Source organism: Trachemys scripta, chromosome 8 (assembly GCF_013100865.1).
Source record: "Trachemys scripta elegans isolate TJP31775 chromosome 8, CAS_Tse_1.0, whole genome shotgun sequence".
NCBI lineage: Eukaryota > Metazoa > Chordata > Testudines > Emydidae > Trachemys > Trachemys scripta.
This window is the reverse complement of record NC_048305.1, coordinates 12,484,842-12,494,286: the sequence shown is the minus strand read 5'-3', so window position 1 is coordinate 12,494,286 and position 9,445 is coordinate 12,484,842.

The following is a 9,445-nucleotide window of genomic DNA, read 5'->3' as shown; positions in this document are numbered from 1 at the left end:
AGAATCACTGCGTTTTACATTGTTAACCATTTCCAGCAAACTCATGAATGAGAACCAGTGGTATATTTGGACTGATTGAGCCCTGGGTGAAATTCACAAGGCTGAGGACAATGCATCCTTTTCAAAAAGCCCTCAGCCGAGGAACTCCCTGCTATTAGAGACCAGCATCACCCAAGTCTTGCTTCCTTCAGGGCAAGACGTAGGTGCTGGAAGTAGGCATAGGTGCTGGAACTGAGGGTGCTGCCGCATTCCCTGCCTTGAAGTAGTTTCCATTAAATACAGGGTTTACAGTTTGGTTCAATGGCTCTCAGCACCCACACTAAAAAAATTGTTCCAGCACCCCATGGGCAAGAGGTACTGGCTGTCCAATACCAGTCACTGCAGGATAGCCTAGCAGCATTACCCCTTCAAGTACAAAACATGATAATCCCACCTAAGAAAGGGGTGCTGATTTTGGTACTGTTACTATTTCTGGCCCGAGCCATTTGCCAGTATTTGGGACCTTGCATTAAGAGGAGAAATTCATGATACAGTCAGGTTATTTCTTTGATGCAGTCTTGTTTATTTACAAAGAATGTACACAAAGTACCATTTCCCTGAACACAGTAGGAGCAAACAACAGGAGATAGTTTCCTTGCTCACAATCCCAAGCCTCCCTTTGTAGCCAGCACTCTGCCCAAAATACTCTCTCTTGCTTTCCCTCAGGGCCACACTACAAGTGCTTCTCTTGCTGTCTCCTGGTTTTTCTGCTGCTCTCTGCCTGCTTCTCATTGAGATGTACAGCACTGTATTGGAACTCTGGGAGCTCACTTTCACCCCTTTCTCCCTTGTATTTACTAGATCCACTGGTTCTTGTTTTGCAACTTTAGTTCCCTTTTCTAATACTTACTATTTATCAGAAACATTTAAGTAAATGAACAGGAATCCATTCCCACTTCCCACCCCCAAGAACCTTAGCAGCTAAAATTCCTCTGAGAACCTGGGTTTTAAAGCAGGTCTCAACCACTGTCCATCTTCCTTTTCCTCAAAAGCTGCTGAAGGTAAGACAACTTGCTTACTGCAAACCAGATGCCTAAAACCATTTGTCTTATTTGTGCCACATCTTTAAAGGGAATTTCCACAGAATGAATTCATAGGACGCCTTTCCTGGCATTTATTACGCAATTATTAGCCACAATGAAATCCAAACTAATTATTACCTCATCCCCTGTCTCGCTATCCGGAGTTCTTGCTCAAATTACAGAAGTCCAAGTTTCAAACACAATTGCCACCATTTTTGGATGGGTGAAAATTCCCCAGTCACTGTCTCCTTTGGAGACCAAAGAGGTGCTTTAGTTTTAGATCCCCTCTTACCTAGAATTTTGCTAGAAGAGATTTAAGGAGCTAAAAAATCACCTTGAGAAAGAAATCAAAGGGTCACAGACCACAGTGGAAGAAGTCAGTCACTTGGACGAGGAATTGGGCCAGCCAGAAACAGGACATTTAGAACAGTTTTCTACCCCATTCTCAGCCTGCGTATTATACCTACATGACATTCTGGTGCATGCACAAATGGTTTGTGATAAGATTCAGGCTGCCAATCTGAAATCGAACCCAAAGAACTGTGAGTTGTTCCAAAAAGAGGCAATCTACCTTGGGCTGGCTGGAAAGGCAGGCTTGGAAGTGTGAGCAAGGAAATTGCCTCCTGTCATTTGATACTACTGCATTCAGTGAAACAGGACTTTGTGTGAATTCTTTGTAAATAAATAGGATTGTGTCAAAGAAATACCTGACACTATCACCAGTTTCTCCTCCTACTGGAAACAATCTGCAAGACCCCAAATATTGGCAAAGTGCTCAGGTCAAAAGGAGTAATTTTTGATGGACATCGTGGCCCGCTCAAATAGAAAAATGCTATTCTCATTCGCCATTGTAGATCGTGCCTAGATATTAGTATGATGGGTGCATTATAAAGATTAGATTAGATTAGAGGTAAATTTACTTAAAATGTGGCACACCAGAGTTCTCACACCTTGCCAAACTGCTTGACGTACAAACCAAAAATGTGGGCTGAGTAACAAAGCATGAAACCAGCTGAAATTGGTTTTGGATTTCATTACAAAAACTTTTGGATTTCATTAAAAAGAACATTAGGAAGGGGGAAAGTAAAAAAGAGACTGTGGATAAATATCGCTGTTAGGACTAGCCTCCTTCAATTCCCCCATCAATGAGTGCAGGATTATATATTATTATTATTTTTATTATTCAAAGTAAAAATTTGTTTTTTTTAAATGCCTGTGGATGGGAGATAAGTGACAGCCACTCACTGTTTTTACTGATCACAGCTACTGTTGCCACAGTACTAGGTTTGCCTACTAACAGGAGCAACTCAGTTTGGAAGCTGTGCACAATACACACTACCAAATTAAAGCCTCAGCCCTGTAAACTGATTTGCATGGATGGACCTTAGCGTTCATGCATAGCGATGGGGCCATTTGTTCTAAAAACAGAGCCTTTGTATTAATGTTCCAAGCTGACAGTTACTTAGAATCATAGAATCATGGGACTGTTAAGGAGACCCCGTCCTAATAGCACCCACTATCATCAGATAAAGAAACAGATCTTAAGATGGTTAAAGAAAACTTAGGCCTGGTCTACACTAGGAGGTTATGTCGAATTTAGCAGCGTTAAATCGAATTAACCCTGCAGCCGTCCACACAACGAAGCTATTTAGTTCGACAGAGAGGTCTCTTAAATTTGATTTCTGTACTCCTCCCCAACGAGGGGAGTAGCGCTAAATTTGACATGGCCATGTCGAATTAGGGTAGGTATGGATGGAAATCGACGCTAATAGCTCCGGGAGCTATCCCACAGTGCACCACTCTGTTGACGCTCTGGACAGCAGTCCGAGCTCGGATGCTCTGACCAGCCACACAGGAAAAAGCCCCGGGGAAAATTTGAATTCCTTTTCCTGTCTGGGCAGTTTGAATCTCATTTCCTGTTTGGACATCGTGGCGAGCTCAGCAGCACTGGCAACGATGCAGAGCTCTCCAGCAGAGGTGACCATGCAATCTCAGAATAGAAAGAGGGCCCCAGCATGGACTGATCGGGAAGTCTTGGATCTGATCGCTGTGTGGGGCGATGAGTACGTGCTTTCGGAGCTGCGATCGAAAAGGCGGAATGCAAAGATCTACGAGAAAATCTCAAAAGCCATGACAGAGAGAGGGTACAGCCGGGATGCAACGCAGTGCCGCGTGAAAATCAAGGAGCTGAGACAAGCGTACCAGAAGACCAAAGAGTCAAACGGACGCTCCGGATCCCAGCCCCAGACATGCCATTTCTACGAGGCACTGCATTCCATTCTAGGTGCGGCCGCCACCACTACCCCACCACTGACCGTGGACTCTGAGGATGGGATATTGTTGACGGCCGCTTCCTCGGAGATGTTAGCAGACGGGGAAGATGAGGAAGGTGAGGAGGAGGAGGAGGCAGTCGACAGTGCTTACAACGCTGATTTCCCAGACAGCCAGGATCTCTTCATCACCCTCATAGAGATCCCCTACCAACCATTCCCAGGCGTTAACCCAGACCCTGAATCAGGGGAAGGATCAGTCAGTAAGTGTTTTAAACATGTAAACATTTATTTTGAACAGAACAGGAATATTAACAATGGGTTTTTCATGATTTGTTTGCCCTAGGCGCTTAACGTTTTAGTCCTTGGCAGTGCAACTACTGCAAAAGAATCTAACAATGTCCGGTTTATCATGATTAGTTTGCCCTAGGCGCTCTACTTTTTAGTCCTTGCCAGTGCAGCTACTGGAAAAGAAGGTCTATATGTCCGGGGATAGAGCTGAAATCCTCATGGGACATCTCCATGAAGCTCACCTGGAGGTAATTGGAAAGCCTTTGCATGAGGTCCCTGGGGAGAGCGGCCTTATTGTGTCCTCCGTGGTAGGAAACTTTTCCTCGCCAGGCTATCATCAAGTATTCTGGGATCATTGCCTTGCAGAGCATGGCGGCATACGGCCCTGGTTTTTGCTGGCTTTCACGCAGCATGCATTCTTTCTCGGTCTCAGAAATTCTCAGCAGAGTGATGTCGCTCATGGTGACCTGCTTAGAATTAGGTGAATGTTACTATTGGGACTTCTTGCCTGTTCCTTTACAGAACTGTCACCGGCGGTTTACAGCCACGCGGTGGAGGCGGGAGAGGGGCAGCATACAGGGATCTTTCCCGGGGACAGCCGCAAGGAGGTGGGACAGGGGCAGAGTTCATGCTTGCCGGATTGCCGGCAGCAGGAACTGGCCAACGATAGGAGGATTGCTTTGAACGTGAAAGGAGGGCACTGCTATAATTTAAGTTTTAAGCAGCCAAAAGTCTACGGCTACCATGTCAGCCTGCTACCCGAATTCCGCTGTCCTGCCCCGCTTGTCTGATCTCCACTGTAAGACCCCAGGCACTGAATGCGAAGGCCGAAAATTCGACCTTGTCCTGAGTGCGCATGTGATAGGCGCTGTGCATGGTCTTGTTCACAGAGAAAGACTATGTTCATTGTTCACAAAAAATTATCTTTGTGAGGAATTCACTTCCTTTTTCCCATCCCACAGCTGCGAATGTCTCCCGACCTACCCTGGCATCCCCCTCGCAGAGGCTGGCGCAGATTAGGCGGAGAAAGAAAAGGACACGGGACGACATGTTCTCAGAACTTATGGGCTGCTCCCGAGCCGATGCGGCCCAGCAGACCCAGTGGAGGGAGAACATGTCGCAATACCAGCGAGCACACAGCGAACGGGAGGAGAGGTGGCGGCAGGAAGACCAGCAGGTGACTCAAACGCTGCTTGGACTAATGAGGGAGCAAACGGACGTGCTCCGGCACCTTGTGGATGTTCTGCAGGACCGGAGGCAGGAGGACAGAGCCCCGCTGCAGTCTATCTCTAACCGCCCTCCCATACCCCCCTCACCCAAAGTCCCAAGAAGGAGGGGCGGCAGGGACCGTGAAAACTGTCACTCCACCCCTGCAGACTGCTCAAGTACCAGAAGGCTCTCATTCCCAAAAGTTTGATAAGTCCTTTCCTTCCCGCCTCACCCAAGCCCCCGTCCCAGTTTCATCCCCTAACTGTGTAGTTGCTAATAAAAGATACGTTTCTGTTAATTACTGTTTCCATCATGTTCTTTTAGGGGAGAGTGTGTTTGAAGGGGGGGAAGGGGGTTGGAAATTGGAGAGGACAGTCACCTTTACCAGGGTACAGACACGGGGGCAGGTTCAGCAGAAGGTCACACACACATTACAGTCACTAGGCACCCTGGTCAGTCTGGGAGGTGGTTTTCATGTTCTGGGGGGGATGTGACTTTGTGGCAGGGGAGGGCGGATAGAGATCTTATGCAGCGGTCCTTATCCTGGATCACAGAGCCACGCAGCAGGGGATCTGTAACCGTCCTCCCCCGCCACAAAGTCACATAGCCCCCACACACAGATTCCCGAAAAGGAGGGGTGGCAGGCTCCGTTGAAACAACCAGTCCACCACTGCGGACCACTCTAGGAGCAGGAGCCTGTCATTCCTCAAGTTTAGAAGCGTTCTTTCCATCACTACGCCCGCTCCCCACCACAGTCTGCGTCCCAGTTTCAACACTTTACCGCGAAATCCGTAATAAAGAAAACGGTGTTCATTAACAAAGTTCCATTTATTTTATTTTTAAACGTGTGTTGGAAGTGGGGGGTATGTAGCTGGAGAGGATAGTCAACAGTAAGTGGGTAAAGAAACGGGGGCAGGTTCAGCTTCTCTTTAAACAAACTTAATAGTCAGAGGTTACCCTGCTTACTGAGGAACCTAGCTTTCAAAGCCTCCCGGATGCACAGCGCGTCCCGCTGGGCTCTTCTAATCGCACGGCTGTCTGGCTGGGCGTAATCAGCAGCCAGGCTATTCGCCTCAACCTCCCACCTCGCCATAAAGGTCTCCCCCTTGCTCTCACACAGATTGTGGAGCACACAGCAAGCTGCAATAACAATGGGGATATTGGTTTCGCTGAGATCAGAGCAAGTCAGTAAGCTTCTCCATTTCCCCTTGAGACGTCCAAAAGCACACTCCACCACCATGCTGCACTTGCTCAGCCGGTAGTTGAAGAGTTCTTTTTCAGTGTCCAGGGCGCCTGTATAGGGCTTCATGAGCCAGGGCATTAACGGGTAGGCTGGGTCTCCGAGGATCACTATAGGCATCTCCACATCCCCAACAGTTATTTTCTGGTCCGGGAAGTAAATACCTTCCTGCAGCCATCTAAACAGACCAGAGTTCCTGAAAACACGAGCGTCATGAACCTTGCCCGGCCATCCTATGTTGATGTTTGTAAAACGTCCCCTATGGTCCACCAGTGCTTGCAGCACCATTGAAAAGTAGCCCTTTTGGTTAATGTACTGGCTGGCCAGGATAGGGATGTGAGTTCCATCTATAGCCCAACCGCAGTTTGGGAATCCCATCGCGGCGAAGCCATCTATGATGACCTGGACGTTTCCAAGGGTCACTAACTTTGACAGCAGTAGCTCAACGATTGTGTTGGCTACTTGCATCACAGCAACCCCCACGGTAGATTTGCCGACGCCAAAGTGATTTGCAACTGACCAGTAGCTGTCTGGCGTTGCAAGCTTCCAGAGGGCTATGGCCACTCGCTTCTGGACAGTCAGGGCTGCTCGCATCCGGGTGTCCTTGCGCTTCAGGGCAGGGGACAGCAACTCACAAAGTTCCAGGACAGTTCCCTTCCACATATGAAAGTTTCGCAGCCACTGTGATTCATCCCAGACCTGCAGCACTATGCAGTCCCACCAGTCCGTGCTTGTTGCCCGGGCCCAGAATCGCCGTTCCACAGCATCAACATGACCCATTGCCACCATGATGTTCACGGTGCGGGGTCCCGTGCTTTGTGAGAGGTCTGTGCCACTCTCAGACTTCATGTCCTCACCATGCTGCCATAGCCTCCTCGCCCGATTTCTCAGCATCTGCCTCTGGAAAAGGTGGATAATAAGGTGCGAGATGTTGACAACGGCCATAACTGCAGCGATGGTCGCAGCAGGCTCCATGCTCGCAGTGCTGTGGCGTCCGCGCTGTCATTCACCAGAAAAGTGCGCGAACTGATTGCCCGCTGGCGCTTTCAGGGAGGGAGGGCGGGAGTGACGGTTGGATGATGACAGTTACCCAAAAACACCCTCGACACATTTTTTTCCCCAGCAGGCATTGGGGGCTCGACCCAGAATTCCAATGGGCAGCGGGGACTGTGGGATAGCTGCCCACAGTGCACCGCTTCCAATGTCGACGCTTGCCCCATTAGTGTGGACTCACAAAGTCGAATTACTGTCCTTAGTGTGGATACACATGTTCGACTTTGTAATATCGATTCCACATATTCGATTTAAGTACAATCGAACTACTCTCGTAGTGTAGACATACCCTTAGTTTGATAGCAGTCTGTCTGGCAAGAAACCACTTATCAATAATTGTGGTTATGAAATCCTCATTTCTTTATTATTTTGTTATTATGGTCCCCACTTCCCTATTGTTTGTCTGTATGATCTCTGTTTGGTTCTGTGATTGTTTCTGTCTGTTACATAATTAATTTTGATAGGTGTAAATTAATGAAGGTGGTAGGGTATGATTGATTAGAGAATTTTGTTACAATATGTTATGATTGGTTAGTAAAAATTTAGTAAAATAATTGGTTAAGGAATAGCTAAGCAGGACTCAAGTTTCACTATATAAACTGGGGTCCAAGAAGGAGACCAGGAGAAGGAACAGAAGAATAAGGAAAGACCTGGAAGAAGAAGTCACCTCCAAGACACAGGCTAAGATCAGAGCTGTTAAGAATCCTCTGCATGGCCGTGATGTGCAGCAACCAGAATCCAGACGACACTGACCTTGTCTGGCCAACAGGGAAAGTTCACCTGCCTGATCAGGATTGGTGAGCATAGCATTGTGTGCTTAGCATGTGTATTCTGCTTGGGAATTGTCATAAATAGAGGATAAGAATATTACTGTGTAAGGCTCTGTGAAGGAGCAGAGAGACAGCTGCCAGGCACAGCAGGGGTTAAAGAAAACCTGTGGGTTCAGCTAGCCCCGCCCCATACCTGCAGCCAGTGCCAGGCCTGGAAAAGGGAAAAAAGAAGGGCGCCTGGCTCAGTCAGGAGTTGACTGGCAAAGAGGCAGGAGTGCTCTGTATGTCTGCCTGAAGGCACAGATGCAACCTGCCTGCCAACGCAGACACTGGAAGCAAGTAAGTCTTCCTTGCCATGGGGAATCTACCGCCACGCCCCAACTGTGGGGAAACTGGACTACCAGGGCCACACCCCAAACTAAAGAATTTACATAGGGAGCAGCTGAGACAACGGGTCCTGAGTTTGTCCAGATCCTGCTCCCTGGGGGAAGAGAGTGGGTGTTGCGGCATCACCCTTACACCATGATGGAGGCCATTCAGCTCATGGAGAACTACCTAGCCTCCAAGTCCCCCTGGGGATGACAACCTCTTTGGGGTTGGCTGGAATCAAGAGTTCCACACCCTTGAAGGATGAAACCACCCAGGGCCCCCTGGATCGTGAGGAACATCGGCCTCCACGCCCCCACCAGAACTCCGGAGGGCTAGAGGATCCAGAGGCGCCAGCGCCCCCCATCCAGAGGCCCAGAGCTGGTTACTCACCCCGCAGTTCAGGAGACCACAGCCCATCAGCGGCCCGGCCAGGGCCCTTGCTCAGCCCAGAGCTCGGGGAGGCCCGTCGCGACCAGACCACTCATGTACCCAGGCAGGAAACCCCATGCGCTACCCAAGAGCAAGACTGGGGTTTCACATGTGGCCGTTCTGGGCACCGGTCCAGAGACTGCCCGTTCATGGAATGTAGCTTTGGGAAGATCTGGACTCCGCAGGCACGAGCGCACCCGGGGGATCCAGCAAACCTGACCATCCTGCTGCAGGTAAATGGGAAAGAAGTGATGGGACTCGTAGATTCAGGGTGTGCCCAGACCAGGCTATGAAGTAGAGTAGTGCCTAATCCTAGCCCAACTCAGGGCACCATCATGTTGCAATGTGTGCATGGGGATGTGAGGACCTACCCCCACACAGAAGTGACTTTAACAATAGGGAAATGTGAAGAGCCCCTAATGGTCAGTCTCGCCCCGACACTGGCCTACCCGGTTACTGGGACTATTTTGGAGAATTGTTAGTGGACCTGGTGGGGCCCCCGTCCAACGGTCAAGGACCCTACCTTCGGCCACAGCCGGCCTGAAGCGGCGACCCTTGTGGGCGAGAGGGAGGTTGCTGACCCTGGTGAAGGGGCATCAGAGGCCTCAGCGCCAACTTGGGCCCACCAGAACCCCTCCCAGCCAGGAGGGGAACTCACCCCTTTACCTGAATCAGAGATCCTGACTTGCCTCTCTGACTTTGTGGTGAAGCAACAGACTGATGACACCCTGAGCTGGGCATACACTCAAGTGG